General features: G+C 46.3%; 1 protein-coding gene across 3 annotated transcripts in view; it reads left to right on the top strand.

Moving 5' to 3' along the window:
* Window positions 1-3,177: 3,177 nt before the first annotated feature.
* AVIL (advillin) overlaps window positions 3,178-26,021 on the top strand; it is an 88,909-nt gene continuing 66,065 nt past the window's right edge. Inside the window, exons 1-2 of one of the 3 annotated variants that reach the window (XM_083169435.1) lie at window positions 3,203-3,283; window positions 4,870-5,252. The gene's annotated coding sequence lies outside the window, so the exon portion shown is untranslated. Of the gene's footprint in view, window positions 3,284-4,869; window positions 5,253-24,756; window positions 24,912-26,021 lie in introns of those variants that run through there. The other 2 variants (XM_083169436.1, XM_083169434.1) reach the window with 2 other exon arrangements.

Below are 26,021 nucleotides of genomic sequence, written 5' to 3'. Positions count from 1 at the left end.
GGCGAAACTGCCTGGCAGCAGAGGCTCTACAGTGTGCGCCAGAGAGGCCTGCAGCGTGACCAGGGGAGGCCCCCTGAGAATTGCAGGCAGCCTTGCTGGGCCTCCTGTAATCACTTGCATGGGGCTGGCGCTGGTTGTGGGCGGGGTGGATGCCCCCCCTCTGCCCGCATAAGGCAGCGCATAAACGGGGGCCCCAGGAGCTGGAGGAGGTGTATTCATCCCTCCTTGGTCCTCCTCGCGGTGAACCTGTACTCTGTGCACCCCCACCCTGGTACCTGGCGACCCAGTTTGAGCTGCGTGGGCAGCCAGCGCCTCGGCCGAGGTGCCTGGCATACCCCCGCGTGTTGGTGTGCTGCTGACATCACCAGCCGCGCTAGACGCGGCCTGGTGTTGGAATCGGGCAGCCGCCGGGGACCGCGTGATCCCCGCAACGGAAGCACCGCTGCTGCTGGGACTGACTGACAGGGGAACAATTCCGCGCTGCAGCGCCGGGGAGAGAGGGCGCACAGACTCGCGCTGGCGCTCTGTGGCCTCCGTATACTGGGCCGCAGCTGGCGTTCTACCACCCCCACGCCCTGCTACAGTGATCAGGGGGCGGGCGGCGTCCACCAGCCAACGGGGGGGGGGGGGGGGGAGCGCTGCGCTTGGGACGCCCTGACATGTTTGAGGTAAAGTAACTAGCAGATGGACCCGATAAGTAGAAAATACTTAGCTTCGTTTGTCCTTGCGCTTGGTCACACAGGATTGTCCCAGCAGAAATCCAGACTCAAAGAGGAAGTCCTTCCTGCCTGCTTCCCTATAAGTACCCCTCTCTAAGCTGACGCCCCCCAGCTACCCGATAGGGCAGATCTAACTGCCACTCAATATTTGCCTCCGGCCTTATCTTGATGTTTACAACTTTATTTAACTTCTGCAAATTCACAGGCTCTTAATTACACTCGGGCCTATGCGGCCCTCGTTACATCTTGTGGCTGAGAACCTGAGATGTACTCAAGTCTGAGGGTACCTAGACTTGAGGTGCTAACATAAGAACATTCACACTGCAGTACTGAGCAGTGATTCCTCCTTCCTCCAACAAATCACCTTCCTACAGCATTTCCATCACTGGACTGTAGCGTTTTCTCACCCACATTCCAGTATCATCCAGCCACAGGCTGCTTGGTCTCAGTGAGACCATTGTACTGGGCCTGTGAGATCACAATGATGAGGACAGAGCATACAATCATAGACAGATACAATGGGGATTTGTTATCCCAAGCATGTATGCAAATATAAATACAGTATACAGTATGACATGCAAGACATACCCCCACTATCCACGTCGGCGTGGAGTTGATTTTTTATAGTGTGGCGAGCGCAGCGAGCAACCGAGCCTGAAGCGTGACTAGCGCAGCGAGCCCCGCGAGGGGACACGCATAACTTCACAGGCATACGCGTCCCCTCGCGGAGCTCGCTGCGCTCGCCACACTCTATAAAATCAACTCCACGCCGACGTGGATAGTGGGGGTATGAAAAGGTCAGAGGACGCGTACCGCCGCCCCTCGCGGGCTTGCTGCGCTCGCCACACTTCGGGTTGCCGTCAATAGTGGGGTGGCGTTAACAATGGGGGGCATTAACCATACTTTATAACCATATACAATGAGAAATAGGCCATATTGGCCCATTTCCCATTGTTCCCTATGTAAAATCGCGTTGATCGCGTCGATCACATCGCATGCCATTATAATGGGCCGCGACAACGCGATCAATGCGATTTTAACTTTAAAAATCATTTAACATTATTCTCTATGGGAAAATCGCGTTGATCACGTCGGTCGCATCGCGGCCCATTATAATGAGCCGCGATGGACGCGATCAACGCCATTTTCTCTTTTACCGGCAAATAAACTGGTGATTGACAGAAAATCGGGTCCATCGCGTCGATCGCATGCCTTAAGTACCTTAAACTTAAGGCATGCGATCAACCCGACGGGCGCCGTGCTAGGAAATAAGTGCCAAAATAACTACATGTTACTTTTATCACAATGAGAAAAAATATTATGGGCTGATTGAATTAAATAGTCTCAGAAGTTGCAGATTATAAAACTGTTGTCCGATATGGTCTAGACCAGGAATAAAAATGTTAATGCTCCTATAGAGGGGAGTCTGTTCCATAGATTGCTTAAATACTTTCCTGTGAGTTCATACTTTATGCTGCCCTGTGGTACTAAATGCAAATACAATAATATTGCTCATAATTGTTGACATTTAATGTCTCCTCTTCGGGCTTCTCAGCTGCTATTGGGCGACAGAGCCCTACATCATCAAGCCCCACCCCATTGCAGAAAATCCCATGATTTGCGCTGTACATGGAGGGGGTGGACTAAAATGATTCAAATTGCATCATTATAGCCCCTGCCCCTCCATATACACCTATGAATCGCAGGATTTTGCTGGTGGGGTAGGAAAATGTAGGGGAGGCCAGTGGAGGGGAACCTGATTTTCGTGAGCCTCCCGGCCATTCTGGGAGGGTATGCAAGTATGATTTTGCTGCATAGATCAAGTGACCAAAGCACCATTATTATCCAGTAGAAACTATAGACCTAATTCAGACTTGATTGCAGGGCAAATGTGTTCTTAAAATGGGGGGAAAAAATGTGCACTGCAGGTGGGGCAGATGTAACATGTGCAGAGAGAGTTAGAGTTGGGTGGGGTGTGCTGAATCCGAATTCTAAATTTCAGTGCGAAAAAAAGCAGCCAGTATTTACCCTGAACAGAAACAAAATAACCCCCAAATGTAAATCTTTCAGTGCATGTTACATCTGCCCAACCTGCAGTGCAGCATAATTTTGCCCATTTTGAGAACTGTAAACTGTGCAAGTTTCAAACTGCTATCCTGTTTGCAAAACTGCCCATCATGCACCAGAAAAAAAAACCAGAACTTGTTTACGTTGTTCTGATGTAAATCATGCCTGCTGGCACTTGTAGTACCACAAATGTACACTATGTGGCATTCTTGCGTACATTGGGTATCTCCTATACAGGATAAGCCTGCAGTTGAGATGCAGCTGACCGGTGAGCAGAGCTGGTCATAAAGCCTTGGCTCACCTCCTTGCAGCATAATGCCTTGAGTCATGGGTTAATGACGAGGGGTGGGGCTAAAATTATGCCATTGACATAAAATCATGACCCACTGATTTCAGTAGGAGGAGAGTGGGATGTGGGAGCGGCATTCACTCTTTTGGGAGTCGGTGACTTGCTGAGAATTTATCAGTCTCCTGGACCTTTCTGGCCTCGGTAGTAGGTAAGTGTGTTTAAATGGAGCCTTCATTATGGGATTCTAAGTATTGCCCATAAATAAATAATATGTTTTGCTCATAAATAATGATCCCAGATTTTAAGTCCAAATTGTTGCCCAATTAAAAAAAAAAATTGTCTTGTCTGTCAGAACTACGTCTAATGAAATTATTTAATTTGATTTAAACTGCACGCACACTGCCCCCATACCACATAGTACTGCTGGCACTAATGTAGCACACACATACATTTCTGTATGCCACTTCTGTTGTTTTTAAAAATAAATAACAAATCTACACCCTTGTATTTCCTGGCGAAGCTTTTGTGGGGTTATGATATTTGACTGCGTTGGACTATTTTGTTTAGTTAAATTATAAATGAGCTATATGTAGATTTAATGGGTTTCCAGAAGCAGAGACAAAAAGAGATTGGTAGGCCGATTTCACTCTATACCTGCAGCCATTATTCCTGTGGTGGAACAACACCACACCTCATAACATGACCCTCTCTGCAGGAAGGCTGCAATGCTCTGCTCCTGCACTTCCCTCAGTGTATGATTGCCAGCACCTGTGTTGAACAGGTTAATTGAAGAGGAAGGTTTTCACCACAGGCGATGGCAATCATACATTAAGTGGGAAGTCCACTAGCGGAGCATTGTGTCCCTCCTAGAATGGGTCATGTTGGGAGGTATGTATACTCCTCTACCATCCTGGCTGGACATGATGGAATATCCGAAAATCCTCCCGGACACTCAGTACACCCTCCCCGTGCCATACATTCCACAGGTGTGGATCATTTGGTCTACAACAATTAGGACGACATGGGCAAGGTTGATAGTCAAAAGGCTGACATTGGGTTTTTCACTTTTTTTTTTTTTTTTTTTTTTTTTTTTTTTAACCTGAATGTTGACATGGACACAGTGTCAAGTGCACCGCATCCCCTCTCTTTGCTTGCAATGCTTCGGGCATGGTGCCTTGCTACGCTTGGCACACTATTTTATTCTCCCACCACACCCTAGTGGATGGTAGGGCATGAAATACTGCCCGTCGGCTCAAAAAAAAAAGTGAAAAACACCATGTCGACCTAATTACCTGTCGACCTTGCATCTCGACCTAGTGGTGTCGACCCAATGCTTGTTGACCTAGTCGTTGTAGACCAAATGACCGTATCCCCATTCCACTAGGGCTGTGACTGGCATGGGAGAGTGATTACCTCATTTGTACAAACTGCATCATTATCACCCCTGCACACTGCATAATGCATTGAACTGCAGCACTATGCAGTGTGAGGTTTTGCATTGATGATGCACATCCGCAGTTGCCACTCGGATAACCCCTCCATGATCTCCTGGAAGGGAGATAAAATGTTGCTACGTATAGTGTTAACTAATCCTGTTAGGTTACATAAACACTGCATTTACAGTATGTATCGGTGTGCCATATGCACAAGTATGCAAGCACATCAGAGGCACTGGCATGGAGCAAGAAACATTCAGAGCAATGAAATGGAAATGTATATATGATATATAATTTAGATTTAGTACAAGGATATTTATTTTCACGTTTTCTACATGTTTATTTCATTTAATGCCAGCTGATAGGAAGCTTTGGTGGTCAAGCTCTCCCAGCATACCGCAAACGTGTCATTAGCCAGGCTGTCTGATTATTGGTTGAGCACAGCGTTCTCCTCCCTGGAGCTTGCTTTGATGGTTAAACATATTGCCTGAGGTACCAGGAGAAAGAGGCTGAGGAGACATGTGATGCACCACAAACTTCCTTCACTGCAATCTGTCTGCAAATTCACTGCTTTCCACGTGGCTCTGGGTGTGACCCACAAGGGGCAGGGTAGTGTGCCAGCTCTACGCCTCTGCTGGCATTGTTAGGACTGATGTACACCAGTTATCACACTGGCTTGTGTCTTGGGACAGAAGGCTGCTGTGCTCTGTGTTTGGCTCTGCGTAGTTCCTGCCTCATCAAGTAAGTATTAATAATATGTTCTTAATTATTATATCAATTAGTAATATTCTTAGTATACACCTTAACCATGACTATGTCCGCTGTATACTGCTTATGCTAATTACAATCATTGTCAAATTGCATTTGTATGGAAATATATTATATTGTAATGTTTATTTTTACTAAAATTGCAAACACTGACCTGGTCATTGTAGGCGCACATTGTGTGACTAATTGTATACATCACGCCAGTTTTGGTGCGTTGTAGACACGGAGATGCACGTGTGTGTGTGTGTGTGTGTGTGTGTGTGTGTGTGTGTGTGAATATGTCCATATTATTAATTCTCCTCTCATAATAAAATACCTCTCTATATGCAGTGGTTACGGTATAGATGTAGACAATTCTAGGCAGACCTACCCATGGTCGACACCACAAGCTTTGGGTTGACATGAGTTGTTTTATTTTTTTGGTGTCGACATGGACACCATAGAAGTGTACCACATCCTCTTGCGTGGCTCGCTGTGCTTGCCTTGGGCACTATTTTATATTCTCACGCTATGCCCACTTGGATAGTAAAGTATGAAAAACTACCTTTAATAAAAAAATATGAAAAACTCCTGTAGACTTAGGGTATGTCAACCATTTTTAGGTATCGACCCGGGGACCGCATACCATATGCAGTGCATTGATCCTACCATGGGCCCTGGGCAATGCCTCAAGCTCACATACTACTTATAGGTCTTACAATGGAAATAATATTCCTTTTGGAAACTGTTGTATTTACATTTTCAGTATATAATACAATAATCCCTTTGTCCCAAGTGTCCCTTTACGCCTGTGCATATGAATGGGAAAGGGCCGGGCACTTTTACAGCCTTGGACCCATAGCTACTGCCCTAAACCTCATCTAATATATAGTAGTAGAGGAAACCTAAAGAACTAGGTAGGATAGTGTTAACTAATCTGTCAGGAGATGCAGCCATTTAAGTGCGTTGAGTTTTTCATCCAGTGCATTGTGTAACACTGTCCATCATAGGAGGATGTACAGTATTGAGGTCCCAGCCAGGTTTTGTCTCGGATTTGCTGGGTTAAACTCTATATACAGCATTTCACTGTGTTGGTGACTAAAGCAGTCTCCTACTTTCTGTAGCACTTGTGTGTTCAGCAAAATATTGATGGGGAGTGCAAACAGGCCCCTTGCGTGCTTGCTGTACTCACCACTAGGAAGGATATACCCTGTGCACTGAGATTCTGAAATGTCCGTAGGAGGGATTGTGACCAATGTGATCCCGACTGTCGGCAAACTGAATTTGAGACCCTCTGTGGCTGGCCCCCGAAAGGTGACAGGAACTTCAGGACATGTAAATATTATATTTACAAAATAATGTTAATAGCAAATGCTCTCAGATAAATAAGGGGTTATATTGTAGACTAGACCCTTGTTCTACAAAAGTGTACATAGCCTAAAAGAGGGGGGACCACAATACAGATCTAGTGACAATCAATGGATAAAAATAGTCACAGTTGCCAGCTCTCCGTGTCTCTGGTCTGCCCCGAGAGCTGTCTTTTCTGCATAGTCAGGAAGTTTATCTGGAGCCAAACCACCAAATTGATTTTCCCAGAAATGTGAACTACCACATCTGTATAGCAGTGGCAGGGGAAAATGGCCGCCGTAATGCAATCCATACATATTGCTAATAAAACATATGAACACAATTGAAAAAATTATGTCCAACTGGCCCTAAATGGATGTCTCTGGATGGCCAGATAGTGCAAAGTGGTGGAGGAAAGTATTATTATTCACATTTTACTAAATTGGACAAGGACTAGTCCTGATGTCTTTATATTTGGAAAACTTGTCCTTTTTTGTTTCCTACAGACTACAAGTACAGATAGAGCCAAAATAGGATTAAATGAACCAGAGCTGGCTGATTTAATCCTATGCTAATCCCCTACTGTATTGTATTGTATTGCAGCTGAGAATCATACCCCTTTTCCACTAGCAACCTGGTTCGAACCCGGGTTGGACATGGGTGAGAGACATATTTCCACTACAGTGCTACCTGGTAAATTGCCGGATCATCCCCTTTTACACTTAACCCGGGTAAGGCCTTTTTTTCCCTATAGATTACATAAGAAAAAGCCTTTTTAAAGGGCTTTACCATGGGAGGTCACAAAATAGGGCCACCATTAAAAATATTACGATATTAGAAGAAGAGACCACACTCATTTATTTTAAAATAACTTTTTTTTTTTTTTACTGGCAAATATTAAATCTTTGGAACTTTCAAAAGTTTCTTCACACAACACAAGAAAAGACCAGCCAAAAAAGGGTAACAGAGTCCTGGGCGCTTCTTTCTGGTGTTATGCTGCCTTGCTATTCCTTCTTCGCCCCAATAGAAGCAATGCAAATAGTTTTTTTGGTAAGGAATCTGATGTAGCGCCTTATTCCTTACCAAAAAACCTATTTACAAGAAAAGACAGGTAAAATGTTTGCCATACACCTGAGCCTTTGGCATACATAAAAATGAAAAAAAGTGCACGTAAACATGTTAAACAAGTGCCCATAACATTTTAAAAAGTGCAAGATGTAGGGTTTAACCAAACTGTGCCCAAAAGGCGACTGAATGCAATAAATGTTTTCAACATTCTTATTGCAATAATGAATTTCAAAGAAAAAAAAAAAGTATTTCTTATGACAAATTACGATATACCGTAAATTCAGGGGAGTCTAGGTTTGGCAGCAGTGTAGTAGAAGTGTTGTCACGGCTAGTGGTGTTTGCCTCGCTATACTCTGGGTTTAGTGGGGCACTGGTAGCAGTGCTGGAAGCATAGCTAGTGGAAGTGTTGGGGGCGTAGCTAGCACCAGTGGTGGAGTGGTAGCTAGTTGCTGTGCTGGGGGCGTGGCTACTGGATCCTCTATATGTAGAGGCTCTTGGTGTGGCTGTTGCACACACGAAGTGCTAGGGGCGGAGGGAGTTGGCCCTCTACTGTATTGGCCATATGCATACTCATGGTATGCTGGGGCCTGTGAAGCATGTGGCGGATACGTTGGATAATGAGGAGGTGGCATATACCCACGATTGAGTATCCGTTCCAAGAAGGACAATTGTCCGTCCTGCATGTCCTTTAATTGATCCAAGAAAGAGTGCTGCATCTGTCTTTCATTTGCTAAAAACTTCTCCATACGAGCATCCTCATTGGCCTGCATGTAGGAGTCCATTTCACGCAGTTGTTCTATTACTATTGAAGAGAAAGCTCTCGCTGCTTGATCGGAACGGTTTGTTTTTTTTCTTCTTTGGCGGCACTGCAAGTGGGACAAACAAAAAAACACTATAAACATAAAATAGCAGAGGTGTTTGCAGGCCTGTGCTTGCGGCCCTATCCCACCTGCACACTTGCGGCACTCTGCAACATACTGTATACCGTTGATTACTGGGAAAAATGTTTATTTTATTTTTTTTACTTACTATATTTGAACGCAGTTTTGGTGTTTGTTGTTGAGTCGGCTGCTCCGTTGTTTCGGACCCCTCCTCCACCATGGACTGTGCAGTGTCAGACAAAACAGACCCATCGAGTAGACTGCACTCTTCATCGCCATCTTCCGAAATTAGGAGGGAAGAAGTTGGGCAGCACGGTGACATTGCCATGGTGGACTGTGTGTCAGGTGGCTCCTGGCTACTCTCCATTGGTGGCTCCTGGCTACTCTCCATCTGGCTGGCCAACGAGGATGACGGTGCCACAGGATTAGTCAGAGCTGTGTTGCCAAATGCCCTGCAGCATAGATCGTAATGGACCCACTCGACACGTGCGGCACCACTTTTTTTCCTGTTCTGGTCAGAGACCTTGGTGAACTGCCTCTTTAGTGCTTTCAATTTGTTAAGCACTCCATCATCTCAGCAATATTTCTGTACAAGTCACCTGGCGCTTGATTTCCTCCTGCCCTAATGAGCAGCAGCTCCTTCACTTCAGCATCAGACCAATTGCTGGCAGCCATAATGATGTTGTGCTGCGGGATGAATAGCAGTGTCCGCTAGGGCAGCCTGTGGTGCTGGCAGCAAAGTGGAAGGTGGCTTCTGGAGCAGCCTCCGATGCAGCAGAGGCTGCACACAACGCTGTCCTCCATGCTATGTACGCAGTCTGCGGAGCTCTGAGTGATGACATCACTCACCAGCGCCCCAGCAGCACCAATCAGTGAAGATTTTAACATGCTCAGTCAAATAACCCGGTTAGGGAGCATTTCCACTACCCTTGAATCCGGGTGCTAACCCTGATCATGACCTGGGTAGGATTGCCGGGGAATCCAAACCGGGTTATTTGACAGGGAGCATTTCCACTAGCAGAAAAACCCCGGGTAGAAGTGCGTCCCCGCGGAGATTACCGGGTTATTTCTTCTAGTGGAAAAAGGGTATCATAGGCCTTGCTTCACCATGGCTAGCTGAAGAAGGCTCATCTGTACATACTTGATGGGAGTTGTATTTCACATGGGATGTTGCTATGGGCAACCAATCAGATCCCAGTGGCGTAATTAAAAGAAAATTTCGCCAGCGTGCCCCCCCCCCCCCCCCCCTTCCTTACTCGTCCAAAAGCCGCAGTGGCAGGCACCTTGTTTGGGGTCCCAGCTCCCCTGTCCGCTCCTGGCTCCAGCGTCTAATGGAAATGGACCATCACAAAATGTCTGCCCCCATACAGTAGACAGTTTTCTGCTGTATGCGGGCGGACATTTTGTGATGGTCCATTTAGATTAGAAGGAGGAGACCGGGGAGCTGGGACCGCAGACAAATCTGCAGGTCAAGGGCTCCAGCCACAGACGCGAGCTCCTGGCAGGCGGCAGCAGCATTAAAATAGCCCCGCAGACCCCTGGCACCCACACCTACACAGCACTTCCCCACCACCGCGGGGTCTGAGGGCTATTGTTACGCCACTGTCAGATCCTATTTATTCTCTTATAAAAGGTGCTAATTAAGAAGTAGATACTGATTGGTTGCCCATAGCAACATCTCATGTGAAATAATTCCCATCTTAGTAAATTTCCCCCTGGATGTTTGTATACTGCATGGGAGAGATCTATAGATAACTTAGTGGTATGCAGCTTCAATCTTAAACTGGATACACACTGGGTGATATTTACTCAATGATATGGACAGTATCCATATAGTTAATGATGTATCATCCAGTGTGTATGGTCAATTTCGTTACCTAAGCGACCCCTCCCCCCAGGCCAGGGGGGTGTGGCCATTAGTAAAGGAGGCATGGTCTTGACCCTTTTGCTTTACACTACACATCCCATTTTAAAATAAATCCTGCGCTGGCTGTCCCTACCTGGAACAGTCAGTCCCATCGGCTGTGCGGAGTTTGGCTGAAAGAACAGGCGCCATTAGTCTCTGCTGTGAGGTTCTCCATGCTGCACACTGGTGATGTCACGCCACCCATTCTTTGATCCCGGCGGCAGCAGCATGTGCTGTAGTGGTTGGGTAGAGAGAACTACAAATTCAGTCACTGGCTCCCCACAGCCGTGACGTCTCCCAACCGGAGTCTCTCCCTAAGCAGGGGGAGGTGGGCCTGCCACATCCCACCACCATGCACCCTGGGAGATGTAGTCCTGGCCGTCTGCTCTCCCACACTTCCTGGGGAGCAGTCAGCGATGTTATAAACTACATCTCCCACAGTTTCTCAGTCAGCCAGAAAATTGGTACAATGGGTACAGTTCGTTTTAGCCAGTACAGACTGTTAAAAAACAGTACTGTACCGGCTAAAATGTTACACTTGGAGGGTATGTTGCTGTGCATTGCAAGTATAAATATATTTTCCTCCCTTTTCACAAAGTTGTACCACTTTCACATCACAACTAATTACCGGGTACAAGCCGGTTTCTTGCCATCTCGACCTGGTGAAAGGGGTTACCGGGTGCCGCAAATGGGTAGCAACACTGCAATAAGAACCGGTAAGAAAGCAGAGTTCTTACTGGTTCGTTGCTGTGTGGTGTGAATGGTTAAACGGATTGAGCGACCCGTTTCCCGTTCACACTATGGAGGAGGCAGCGCTCGAAGCAGCGTCCGCTCAAAGCGCTGCCTCCTCCCCTGCCCCCCGATGTCAGCGAACCGGCAATATTGCCGGTTCGCTGTTTGCAGTGTGAACAGACCGCACATGCAGGGTCGCACCAGGACTGAACCGGTTAAAAGTCCCGGTGAGACCCTCCATTTGCGATCTGAAAACAGTATACGTGTTTCCAAGTATTCTCCATTAGTAATTTATACTGTTAAAGTTGATGTTTATAACACCATATAAAGAATGATTTCAATTGGAAAAATAAGTGTTTACTTCTACAGAACAGCTCAGTCAGAGCCTTTCAAAGAAAGCAAACTCATTGTACAGTCAAATACCAAAGCATAGTATAGAAATGTTTTCCATATAATTAGCATTGTACAGATTAACAAATTTGCATGTTATGGTCAGCAATTTCATTGCATTCTAATAATTGTACAGACAGAAACATTATCGGCAGACCTAAAGGGGTGTACACATGGGGAGATTTTGACTAAGCAATTTTGGGAGAGATTTTGGCACTGGAGATTTTGACGAAGCAATTTTGTCTAAGCAATGATTGTGCAGGCAAGGCAATTTTGACTAGATCATAGACTGTCAATCCTATGCTAAGCAATTTCTGCTAGACAATTTTGCTTAAGCAAGAGAAAAATAGGGAGATTTTGGCCAACCTTCTAGGAGATTTTGACTAGTCCATGGCTGGGCAATTGCGGCCCTCCAGATGTTGAGGAACTACACATCCCAGCATGCCTTGCATCAGTTTCAGCATGGCCACATAGCAAAACTAATGCAAAGCATCCTGGTATGTGTAGTTCCTCAACATCTGGAGGGCCGCTATTGCCCAGCCCTGATCTAGACAAAATCTCCTGTTAACATACCTCCCAACTGTCCCGCTTACCGCGAGAACGTCCCGATATTCGGGGACGTTCCCGCGTCCCGCCCGGGGCCACCATTGTCCCGCGGTGTGGGGGGTACAGTTGGGAGTCCGTCCCCCCCCCCCCCCCCCCCCAGCCTGCCAAGAATAGACGCTGCACATGCGCACAGCGTCTATTCAGCGCCGACGAGCGGCGGAAAACAGGGGCGAGGTCCTCGCCCCTCCTGTGAGGCCGTGCCCCTTTTTGGGAGCGCACGCGGCTTTGCCGCGCGAGAGTCCCGACCTCCCAACTGCAGAAGTTGGGAGGTATGTGTTGAAAGTTCTCCATGTGTACACCCCTTAATACACACACCAGCAGTGTCCAGACCATGTTGTACCAAGATAAATTAGGAAGGCTATTGAACATTTTGTTGCTGTGACACTACAGTCATGTAACATTTTTACGCCATTTAGTAACTGATCTTAAGCCAGATGCACTAAGCTTCAAAAATGATAAAGGGCTAGATTCTCTAAGCTTCAAAACTGATAAAATGGAGAGAGATAAACAGCCAGCCAATCAGCTCCCACCTGCCATGTCACAGACTGTGTTTGAAAAATGTCAGACAGGAGCTGATTGGCTGTTTATCACTCTCTATTTTATCCCTTTTGAAGCTTAGAGAATCTGGCCCAAAATGGTTGGTTGGTTATCACTCTCCAATCAGCTTTTGTCTGACTTCAAACAGTCTGTGACATGGCAGTTAGGAGCTGATTGGCTGGATTTTTATCACCTTTGAAGCTTAGCGCATCTGGCCCCTTAACTGGGAAATACATGATGTGTTATTATGCAATGGCCCTCACGGTTCTGGCACTGATATTCAGGTGTAAATGTGATTGTAAAGTTTCCAGCCCTTCCATATTAATTCAAACCAGCATTTAAATATTAATAATAAAATATTATAAACTATATTCTTTCCTTCTTGAGGGTAATTCAGATGTCTTTATCCAGCGGAATCTGTGCAGCAGCCACTGCACTTTATGGCAGCAGGATCTTGCTCAATACGTGCTCTCTATCCCATACAGTAGCTATTTTACTTTTGAACGAATCATGGCTGGAATCACCAGCTGGGGTATGGATCATTAGGTCACCAGCATTATGGTAGACCAGCATTAGGTGGACACCATTAGGTCGACATGCAGGAAGGTAGGTATGACTTTAGGTCGACATTTGAAAGTCAATTTTTTATTTTTTTTCCTGGAATGTCAACATAAACATTAAAACGTAGCACCGCATAGCTCGCTGTGCTTGCCATGCTTCGGGATCACTACGCTCGGCACACTGTTTGGTACTTGTTTCCTAGCACGGCGCCTGCAACCAATCGCGTCCATCGCATGCAACCAAATCGCATGCGATGCGATCGAACCAATGTAAAATAGTCCCGGAGACCCGATTTAATCTACCTGACACTAGTTTTCAAAAGGAGGAAAGTATGATTTTAAATGGAGGTAACTGTGATGTGCACCCTTCGCCAGTAAGTGAATTCCCCCTCCTTGTTGTCTATCCATAATGGTCCAAATGTAACCATATTGGCAATACCTGTACTTTAATGACTCCTTAATGTTTTTTTTGCGGTTATCAATGCTGCAAAATATTTAACTCTGTCCAAGCTTTGATAAAGTACCAACCAATCCGCTTCTGACTGCAAACGTATAGGCTGTGTTTTAGAATTATCTGTTAGGAGCTGATTGGTTGGGAAAGCTCTGTGTGTGTGTGTGTGTGTGTGTGTCTGTTTTCTCTTACAGAGAGAAACTGAACTAATCAGCTTTTTACTGCCATTTTAAAGCAGGTGATCAGATCTTCTATTTTGATACATCTCCCCCACGTAATGATCATTCAAAACGTTGTTCATGCTAACACTGTCTATACAAATGTAACTGCAGATAAGTGGAATGGGCTAGTTGTAAACCCATACAATTGTATCCGCTAATCTCCCAGATGTCTAGTTTTGTTCTGTTTTTTTTAAATTGGACATTGGTGATAAGTTATTTCAGATAATAACAAATATAATTCACAGTATCTGGACTCCCCTGGTCCAGCAGGCCCCACTGTGTTCTATTTTGGGCTGGAGGCATTTTCCGATCTTCTCAGTGTTGCCATGCATTATGAGCTCATCTTTTGAATGGAAGAGACCATGCCACAAATGTTGTTTGCGTTATCCTTTCATGTATACAAAGTTCTAGTAAAATGTGTTTAGTTAGCATTAATTGTATTTTTTTTTTCTCCCTCTAGCGATGCCCAAACACCCTGGATGATTTTGAGCTTAGTTTTGTCGTTTCAACTCAAAAAGCCACCCAGTGTGCACCGGGCCGTGTTGAGTGCTGATGCACGCTCCCTCATCACAGGCGGGAACCGCTCATCTGCTCGTATTACCAGCAGTTGAGCGACTGGGTGGATGGCTTTCCATAACGTCCTGCTATGGAAAGCCGTTCACCCCTTTGAAAATTGCAGGCTAGGTGGGAAATTGCTTGGTGTGTATGCACAGTCCTGTCCTGCACTACTGTACTGTCTTCTCCAGAACAGAGGAAGATAATCACTGCCTGGGATTCACTGTCGGGTCCATCGCATGCAACCAAATCGCATGCGATGCAATGGACGCGATTTTTACATTGGATTCAATGTTAAATGCTCCCCAGACCCCATTTTTTTTATTGGATACCCACCCTGTTCATACCCCCACTATCCAAGTGGGCATGGAGTTGATTTTATATTGCATGGTGAGCCCGAAGCGTGGCGAGCGGACGCGGAATACATTTTAAGTAATCCGCGTGACTCGCCACGATTCAGGCTCGCTGCGCTCGCAACGCTATATAAAATGCCTGAATGCTTGCCTGAAGAGGTGAGTTTTCAGGGAACGATTGAAAGTTTGGAGGCTAGTGGAGAGTCTTATTGTGCATGGAAGGGCATTCCATAGGATGGGAGCAGCCCAATGAAAGTCCTGTAATAGTGAATGGTAGCTGGTGATCCGTGCAGAAGAGACACAGATCTTATGCAGAGCGGAGTGGCCGAGATGAGCGATCTATGCTGGTGCAATATGGTTAATAGCTTTATATGCTAGTAGAAGTGTTTTTATATTTAATACGGTAAGATACAGGTAACCAATGGAGGGACTGGCAGAGCGAATCAGCAGACTATGAGCGCCTTGCAAGGAAGATCAGCTTAGCAGCAGCATTTTAAATGGATTGAAGTGGTGAGAGGCTGTTGGGAAGACCAGTTAGGAGGCTATTGCAATAATCAATGCGGGATATAATGAGTGCATGGATAAGAGACTTAGTAGTGTCTTGTGTGAGATACGGTCGTATTTTGCATATGTTTTATAGATGCATGTAACATGATTTGGAGACAGATTGAATGTGGGGAAGAAAGGACAGGTCAGAGATGAGGATGACCCCTAAGCAACAAGCTTGTGGGGTAGGGTAGATTGTCGAGTTGTCAACAGTGATGGAGATAACAGGATGGTAACTGTTCTTAGTTGGCAGGAATATTAGTAATTCTGTTTTGGAAATATTGAGTTTGAGTTGGCGAGAAGACATCCAAAATGAGATGGCAGAGAGACATACAGAGACTCGGGCCAAAACCACTGGTGACAACTCTGGGGTTGATATATGCAGATGATACTCAAATCTAAGTGATACTCAAATCTGAAAGAGCTGATTAGTTTGCAAAGCGAGGAAGTGCAGAGGACCTAAGACTGAGCCATGCGGAACTCCGACTGACGGAGGAAGTGAAGAGGAAGTAGTCAGAGAAGTGAACACTGAAAGAGCGATCAGATAGGTAAGATGTGAACCAGGAAAGGGCTGTATCATTAAGACCTAGGTAGTGTAGCATTTGTAAGAGAAGAGTGTGATCCACAGTGTCAAATGCAGCAGAAAGATCTAGAAGAATAAGTAGTGAGTAATGGCCTTTAGACTTAGCAGTTACCAGATCATTCACCACTTTAGTCAGTGCTGTCTCAGTGGAGTGTTGAGAGCGAAAGCCTGACTGAAGAGGGTCTAATAGGGTGTGAGAGTTAAGAAAGTTTGTGAGGCGAGAGTAGACAAGTCTCTCAAGTAGCTTGGAGAGGCATGGGTGTTGAGAGATAGGACGATAGTTAGAGAGAGTTGGGGTCAGAATTGTGTTTTTTTCAGAATGGGAGTAATCCCTGCATGTTTGAGCAGAGACTGAAAAGTACCATTAGCAAGAGAGATTGCAGATTTTAGTTAAGGTTGCAATAAGCACAGGAGATAGATTTTTTTTTTTTTTAAATGACTTGTGCAGGTATAGGATCAAGAGGAGAGGTAGTAGAGTAGGAGGATAAGAAGAGTGCGGATACTTCCTTTTCCTTTGTGGGCTCAAATGAAGAGAAAGTGACAGCGGGTTCAGGTGGGGAAGAAAGTGGGTTAGAGGTTGTGGAGCATACCATTTCATCTCGGATGTTATCAATCATGTCCTTAAAGTAGGAGGCAAGTTCTTGTGCACTGATGCCTGTGAGAAGAGAAATAAACAGAAGATCAGTCCATGTTCAGGGAAATTCATGCAGGATAACTGTTCTTTATAAGTAATTCCCACTTTGTAATTGCTCACTTCGAATATTTCCCACTTAAAAGAACTGCCCTCTGTGTTTTCAACAGGACTTAACCATATACAATGTGATAATCTGCTCCCTGGTGGAACTGGCTGGTGATGGAAGCTTTGCTAGTTCACACATTGGCCCTTATTCAGATCTGAGCTCAGTACAAATTTGTTTGGGAAAATGGGCAAAACCATGTTCACTGCAGGTGGAGCAGATGTAACCCATATAGAGAGAGTTAAATTTGGGTGGGGTGTGCTGAAATTGAAATCTAAATTGCAGTGTAAAAATAAAGCAGCCAGTATTCACCCTGCACAGAAACAAAATAACTCACACCAATCGAATTCTCTCTATACAGGTTACATCTGCCCCACCTGCAGTGCACATGGTTTTGCCCATTTTTGGAACAAATTTGTACTGAGCTCAGATGTGAATAAGGCCCATTGCACAGGCAGTGCCCTGGAAAACTGTACCTTCTTCTCTTTCTGAAAGTGAAACTAGAAAACAATTACATTATATAAAAAAAATAAACCAGAAATAAAAAGTAAAGATTTTTCATAGGTAAGATGCTTTATTGCAATAGAACCTTGTTTTCTGGTTGGGTTACTAGGGAGATGAAAGTAGGAAGACAAAGTAAAATCGGAACACATGGAGAAGCCTTTTAGTGAAAATCCATGTGAAACCGATCGCCAGTCATGTCCAGCAATAACGATCACCAGTCCTTTGTGGTTACTATGGAGAAACCAGTGGCATATTTATAATGGGTGCAATGTGCGCAGTACACAGAGGTCCCTTAGTCCCAGGGGGGCCCATACCATGTATACCGCACTCATCGTTTAATAATACCACGTCCCTGTCTTGCAGCCTTGGGGGCATGTCCAGATCACTGTTAGCTGCTGGCCATGCCCGCTGTCCCCCCAGCTTGTATGAGCTAGGTAGCATGGGGGGGGGGGGGACTCTCAACTGGCCCCCACTGGGGGACGTGAAATAGTGCATATCTAACCGTGTGCAAAATTGAATAGAAAATCTAATGTTTTTTCTACATTCAATCCCAATGAGCGCTCCCGTGTAGTGTAAATCGGCTAAAAAAATAGTCTTGGCAGCCAAGCCTATATAGTGCAAATCTAATGTGTTCACTGCAGCATTCGATCTGATGACCATCTCCTGCCTGAAGCTAGTGTTGATCTGATTGCAAATCGAATGCACATCGAACGGAAAATAGTGGAAATTGAAATGGAGTAGAAAAAACTTTAGAGCAGGTGGAATAGTCCATATCTAATAGAAATCGAACAGTGTATATGTACCTAACAGCCGAAAAACCATGGGACTGTCCTGCGAAAAATGGGACAGTTGGCAGGTATGGTTTTAATAACCCTCCACGATGAAGCCAGCCGCACTGCTGACATCGCTGAAAAAATGGCTGCAGCGCCATTTTTGGGAATTATGCGCCCAGGAGAGAGGAGGGGGGGGGGGCGAGGGAAGGAGGCTGCACACAGGCCTACTTCTCTCTTAAAGCACTTCTAGGAGAAACCTCTTTGGGTTTTGCTTCTTCCATAAATACTGCAATGTGATGTCTTTGCCACATTGCGTATAACAAAGATTCCCTCTCGCAGGGGAGGAGAGGTGTCTTCTTGAGAGCAGGAACCGGCGGCAGGCGACTCCATTGCCTCCCAGACTTACTCCTCTGATATGGGCAACTCTGCAGATTCTGTATAAACACAAGTAATTCCACAGCCATGCTTATTCTCATTCGAGGGGATGCGGTCATCTATTAGAATGAACTTAGGTCTACAGTCATTAGGTCGACCCCACTAGGTCGACTGGCAGGAAGGTCGACCTGACTTAAGGTCGACATGGTCCAAGGTCGACATGACTTAAGGTCGAATTTGCATAAAGGTCGACATGAGGAAGGTCGACTGGTCATAAGGTCGACATGGGTTTTTCACTGTTTTTTGAGCCAACATGTGCCGACAGGCGGTATTTCATGCCCTACCATCCACTAGGGCGTGGTGGGAGAATAAAATAGTGTGCCGAGCGCAGCGAGGCACCGTGCCCGAAGTATTGCGAGGGTCCGAGTCTCATTGCCAACTGTGTCCATGTCGACTGTGTCGACATTCGGATCAAAAAACAGTGAAAAACCCATGTCGACCTTATGACCAGTCGACCTTCCTCATGTCGACCTTTATGCAAATTCGACCTTAAGTCATGTCGACCTTGGCCCATGTCGACCTTAAGTCAGGTCGATCTTCCTGCCAGTCGACCTAGTGGGGTCGACCTAATGACTGTAGACCTAAATGCAGTCTGACGAATGATCCCATTCCCATTCGAGTGGGTCATTGACTGTTTCCACAATTTTGAGGTCCTGATATCACTGAAACCAGACAAACTTTATACACTGAGGGTCACGACAGCCGTGACCCTGTCCTGTTCTAGGCCGACTTGAAATTGGCAGGCAGGATTCAATGCCCTGCCTGCTGATCACCGAGTAGGGGGCATGGCCGAGAGATACGCCCCTGGAGCTGTGGCGAGAAGCTCGCTTTATCCATGGCTGTTTTCGGCAAAACAAGCCCGACTGCTTCTAAAGTCGGGCTTGTTTTGCCGAGAAGACCGCATTGAATAGGCTCCCACCGCTATTTCCAACCGAGGAAATAGCGGCAGAGGATTGAATATCCCCCCTGATCTGTGTACAACTATCTGATAAGTGATCGATTGTGATTTGAGTCTAGAATATCTCCTATTCTGGTTACTGCAGAATTAAGAAGCTGTTTTAATTTACACTTTAGGATTTGGGCCCTTTTTACCCGATTTACAGATTGGACAGAAATCAGGTGAAAAGTGGCAAATTGTATGTGTTTTGTCTCAGATTCCGATCCAGTGGGCGCAGGTCTGAGATCACAAGTGCTGCAATAAAGATTTATCAGATCCGGCAGTCCCTGACAGCCTTGATTGGGCTACATCATATGATACATCCTATGCAAAAGGACAGCATATGGTGTATAGTATGCGATCCTCCTGCCCGGGAAGCTAATGGCCAGTTCAAGGGAGATTTGCATGTGACTTTTCACCCTCTGAGAAGTCACATTTGTATATGGGGGCCTTTAATCTATGGTGGCCAGTGCCAGTCTTCAGCTTATTTCCTACCCAAAACTTCCACCTAACCCCCCTCTGTTTTCAGTGTTTAAATGTTATTTTACTGTGCATGGTCTGTATCTAGTAGGCAATCCTATATTTGTGCTGTTTCTATACTATTACAGGATTAGCCAAAGCATTATGGACACCAGATACTCTACGTAAAAAAAAAATGTTTTAACCCCTTGCCAAGTAAACTTGTCAAAACAGCTGTGAAAAATTGGCAAGAAAACATTTTTTTTTATTCATGATAATGACCTGTAATGTTTACTTTTTTTTTATATAGGAATTCACTTTTTTTTTTTTTTTAATTTATATAACAAATGTGAGCGACGCTGGCATTTTTAGCAGATATTTTGCACATCTCCCGTAGAGATGTTGGCACCTCATAGTTAACTAAAGAAAGATTGGTAGCTAAAACTCTTAAGGTGCCCATACACTAGTAAGATTTATCTTCAGATCTGGCTGGTTGGAACAAAAACAAGGTTATGGATGAGTGACAGTTTGTCAGTTTTCAGCATTTCCAAGCAAATGGTCAACTGTCATTTGCTCTCATCCATAACCATGCTTTTGTTCCAACCAGCCAGATCTGAAGATAAATCTGCATGTGTATGGCCACCTTTACCCAAACTCTTACCCAAAGTCACTAGTATTGGTCAGTGGACGCCAACACAGAAGACCCTGTGTGATAATGTGCTCTTCTGTCAGGGGTTTAGGAGGAGGAGCTAAGAGTCGTCAGCAGGGATTCCTACAGCAAATAACAGTAATTACAGCAAATTTCTGCCAACGAAACTTCTAATGGTGCCCCTTGCAGAATCTGAAGAATCCGTGAGATTAGGAGCAGGGCAGCAGGGAATATAGGACTGAAATGGGAGCCTCATACAGCATGCGGGAGGGTAGGCAGTTACAAAATGTTTTGCTTAGATTTTTCAAAGACTGGATAAAGCCTTGTAATAAGCAATGGAGAGACCTAAAATGGTCAGAGATAAAATGCCAGCCAGCTCCTAACTATCATGCTACAGGTTAGGGGGCAGATGTATTAAGACTGGTAAAGAGGAAGGTGATAATGCACCAACTCCTAACTGTCCTTTTTCAAACATAGCTGATTGGCTGGTGCGTTATTGCCTTCTTCTTTATCTCTGCACCAGGCTTAATACATCTGTTCCTCTGAATGTAACATGTCTGTCAGGAGCTGATTTGCTGGTACTTTATCTGTCTCCCAGGCTTAGTACATAGAACATAGAGTCTGTTAAGTGAAACAATTACCTTTTACACCAAAATCCCTGGTCTTCGAACACTGGAGTTTCCAGGGTTGGACTCTGCTTCATACTTCATTTATATCCCTTTCAGACCGCACTCTAGACCCGGTTTATTGCCGTGTCCTTGCGGCCCCAACACGGGTCGAGGTGCGGTCTGAAAGGGTCACTTCGGGTCCAGCAACATGGGAGTTCAACCCTAGTAATGACCAGGGTTGAACACGGCTCTGACCCGTGTCAAGTGCAGTGTGAACGGGTGCCTGGGTCGAGGCAGCACTGTCAGCTCCAAGTGCTGCCACCTCCCAAACCCCTGGTGACGTGCCGCCGCTCAGCTCCTACCCGTGTGACATCACCGACACTGCAATAAGCTTTCAGACCGCATATGCCGTGTCACTCTAGGGATGGGATCCGTGTAACACAGCATTTTCAGTCTGAAACCGGTATTACACAGCACTTCGACCTGGGTCAGACCCGGGTCTGCTCTGTTTACACTGAACCTGGGTCAGCCCTGCTTTTCCCTATTGTTGCCAGGGGGGATTACATGTTCATTGAAAGCCAGCCGGGGTCTAAGACTAATAGCTGCTAAAACACTGAACACCTTCCCTCCTGATAACTGATCTGGGAATCCCCCCTCAGCGGTATTATCTGCAGCCCACCTGGACCTTTGCCGCTGTGCTCGCAGCCTTCATTTTACCTGCCTGCTGACAAAGATGTCTTGTGTCCATGGGCAGATGATAAAGCTGCATTCGTTGCCATATGATGGGCAGCAGCACAACAGGCATCACAAGGGGCAGGCCGATACCGTAGCCGGAGCAGATGTTTAAAACCGGAGAACTCACTCTGGTACACACTGCCCGGCACTGGACAGATGCCAGCAGGCAGGTAGGAGTGCTGCGAGCACAGCGGCTTATATAAAGGTCCGTGACTTGCTGCAGATAATAGCCGCCCTGACTTCCAGCACTACTCGGATGTCCCAACCCATGCTGGGACCATTTCCAACGGCCACTACCCAGGTCCTGCCCGTATTCCACCCTGGTCAGTACCTGGGTAGGAGTCCCGTGTAAATAGACATGGGTTGACCCCTTTTACACCGCCGCTGACCCGGGTCCACAAAGCAAAAACCCGGGTTTTTGCAGCAGTGTAAAAGGGGTATTAGAAGTTGCTTGTTGGTGCATTTTCTGAACCCAACGTTTGATACATCTCCCACTGAATGTTTTTTTGTAGCAATGTCTGTATGGAACAGTTATGTAATGGAGATGATCGCTTTGTGTTTGCACACTGTACTGTTGCTTCAATAGAAACATTTGGTATGAATTAGGCCTATTACTCCTGTAAGCCCTGCAGAATTTAAATGATGTAGTTTTAGCACAACATTTGTTCTTGCTTTTTCTCCCTTACCTGTTCAACTCGAATGAGTGATATAAATGTTAACAATGTAAAACCCCAGACTTCCAGCAGCCAGTTTGAGGCAACAACATTTCTTGTTTTCATTAGCAATTAGTCAGTGAGGTTAGTGTTTAAAAGCTTTCCATAGTCTGTGGGCTGCAGATTCTGGTAACAATGTACTGTAGAAAAAAACATTTTGGAAACATTTATTGCAGTATTTAAAGGCATGTGGCTTGATGTTGGAAATTGTGATTATTTTTTTTTTTTAAAAGCTTTATCACCTTAACTCTTTAATTTCTGCTCTCACTGTCAGGCCTGGATTGAAATCGTCCCCTGGGCCATTTTTGCTTCATCTATGTAAAGACTCAGCAAGTAGGTATGAATGGTATCCGGACTCATGATAGATTGACTCTAGGTTGACTGTCATAAGGTCGATCCACTATTCGTCGACAGGGTCCAAAGGTCGACATGGAGGGAGAATATAATAGTGTGGCGAGGCACCAAGCCCAAAGCATAGCGAGCATAGCCATTGACCTTTGGACCCTGTCAACTTTTTTGACTGTAGACACTGTTCTGCATTCGGGATACGGTCATTAGGTCGACATGGGCTAGGTCGACAGTCAAATTGTTGACATGGGGGTTTTCACTGGTTTTTTTTTTAGCCGACATGTGCTGACAGGCGGTATTTCATGCCCTACCATCCACTAGGGAGTGGTGGGAGAATAAGTGTGCCAAGCGTAGCGAGGCACCGTGCCTGAAGCATAGCGAGCGATGCAGTTCACTTCACCATGTTGACTGTTGACATTCGGTTTGAAAAACCCCATGTCAACCTTTTGACTGTTGACCTTAGGCCCATGTCGACCTTTCTGTCTGTCGACCTAGGGGTGTCAACCCAATTCTTTGTCCACCTAGTTGGTGTAGACCTAACAACCCACATCCCTGCATTCACACCGGTTATGGTATATTAGATCTACAGAGTTAAGCTGTGTACACACAGTGCTATTTTTGGCTTACGATTTTGACTAAGTTAACCCTGCATGTGATACTGATGTGTGGCCCCGTGAGGTAAGTATTGAAAGTAGAGAGAGAGAGAGGCTGTGCAGGCAAGACAATTTTGACTATATGTGTACAGTGTGTTTGGCCATAGGCAAAATAGCACATAGTCAAAATCCTAAGTTACTATAGTCAAAATCTGTGATTGTAAAATCTAAGACAGAATCTCACCATATGTACACACCTTAACAGATAAATATACACTAGAGGTGTATGGGTGCCTAACGGTGTGCTAGGGATGTGTGTCACTGCTTGACCTAGCTGTAGTTTACTCAGCAGTAGTGATGACTTGATATCAGTGGCGGATTGGCCACTGAGATTACCGGGAAGAATCCCGGGAGGCCGGCCACCCAGGAGGCCACTGGATCTCCAGCCTGCCCTTATATTTAACTTTTTTTTTTAAACTCACAGAAGACGTTGCGGCCGGGAACGTTGCCTCAGAGTCTCTGTTGCCTAAGGGCTGTTTCACACAGTACGGTTCCTGCCGCACGGTGAAATCCCGTACGGCCAGGGAGCCGTGCCGCACTCAGCAGTTGTGAATGGACACTATTGTGTCCATTCACACGGGACGGCCACGGCCCGGCCGCACGGCTGCAGCCGGATCCCCCCACTGGAAGGGACGGCTGCCGGGCTGTGGCCATCCCTGCCATTATAAAATTCTGAGTGCGGCGCGGCTCCCTGACCGTACGGGATTTCACCGTGCGGCAGGAACCGTACTGTGTGAAACAGCCCTTAGGGCTGTTTCACACAGTACGGTTCCTGCCGCACGGTGAAATCCCGTACGGTCAGGGAGCCGCGCCGCACTCAGAATTTTATAATGGCAGGGATGGCCACAGCCCGGCAGCCGTCCCTTCCAGTGGGGGGATCCGGCTGCAGCCGTGCGGCCGGGCCGTGGCCGTCCCGTGTGAATGGACACAATAGTGTCCATTCACAACTGCTGAGTGCGGCACGGCTCCCTGGCCGTACGGGATTTCACCGTGCGGCAGGAACCGTACTGTGTGAAACAGCCCTCAGAGTCTCTGTCCGCACCGCATACAGACAGAGACCCTGCGCCCCTCCAAAGATGGCCACCGCCTCATTGGGGACAGATGCTAGAGGGCTCCTGCACCTCTAGCCACTCCTCGGCTCCTAGTATACAGTGTAGAGTGACAGCCGATAGGCTGTCGCTGGGGCCGGGCTGGCTGACAGTAGGGGGAGATACTGTAGCTGCACAGGCAGCGTGTACTTCCTCGAAGGCTGAACTCCACCCACGTGACTGCTGTGTGTGGAGGAGAGCTGGCCGGGGGAAGAAGAGGCTGTGCTATGAGGAGAGCTGCTGGCCGGGGGGAAGCAGAGACTGTGCTCATCAGCTGGGCAAGTACAATGTGCAGATTTTTTTTAGATCTAATAGGGGGACGGAGTGAATGCGGAGTGTGTGTTTGTTTGTACAGTATATGCTGTGTGTGTGTGTGTGTTTTTACATGCTTTGTGTCTATGTATAAAGTATGATGCATGTACTGTATGTGGGTACATGGTATGTGTCTGTATGTATGTATATGTTGCATGTATGTGTGCAAAAATGCTGTGAATTTCTATGCTATGTGTGTCTGTGTATCTATGCTATCTGTGTAAAACTATGTGTACATGCATGCTGTATGTACCTATGCTATTTGTGTGTATCTATGCTGTTTCTGTATGTATGTTATATGTGTGCATGCAGTATGTACATGTATGCATACCTCACAACTCTTAAAATCAGTGGGGTTGGGATTTATGCCTGTGCATGACCTGGGTGTCAAATCACAAAAGGGGTGTGGCTTCCCCGTCTTTCGTTGCTGTGGGGGCCATGGCGCCAGCGCTCTATGATCTGCTGCCCATGCCCTCTGTCTCTCTAAATAGATGCTGCTTCACTGCGGTTGAGGACTCACAACTGCTCACCCCCCCCCCCCCCCCCCCCCCCCTCAGGACACTCAATGGAGGGTATTCTGGTTCTGGTAGTGGCAGTAGTATAGTGTGTGCGTGGAGTGGGGTGCAGTGTAGCGTCAGTAATATTGTGTGTGCGGGGACAGGGGTATAGGCTAGGGTAGCAATGGTAGTGTAGCATGTGCAGGGACGGGGTGTAGGGTAGTGGCGGTAGTATAGTGTGTGGGGTGCAGGGCAGCAGTAGTAGTGCAGTGTGTGTGTGTAGGGTAGCAGCAGTAGTGTAGTGTGTTCTAAGAGTGGGGTTCACGGTTGCGGCAGTAGTGTGTGCAGGGTAATGGCAGTTGTATAGTGTGGGCTGGGTAGCGGTGGTAGTGTAGCGTGCAAGGAGGGGGTGCAGGGTATCAGCGAAAGTGAAGTACGTGCGTGCAGTGGGATTGAGTAGCAGCAGTAGTGTGTGCAGGGTAGTGGTGGTAATATAGTGTGTTCAGGCAATGAGGTGCAGGGTAGCGGCAGTAGTGCACAGTATCAGTGATAGTGTAATATGTGCGGGGAATGGGGTGC

This window comes from Crinia signifera, chromosome 2, assembly GCF_055691185.1.
Source record: "Crinia signifera chromosome 2, ASM5569118v1, whole genome shotgun sequence".
Classification (NCBI taxonomy): domain Eukaryota; kingdom Metazoa; phylum Chordata; class Amphibia; order Anura; family Myobatrachidae; genus Crinia; species Crinia signifera.
The sequence above is the reverse complement of the archived record's forward strand: the minus strand, read 5'-3'. Positions and strand labels throughout refer to the sequence as shown.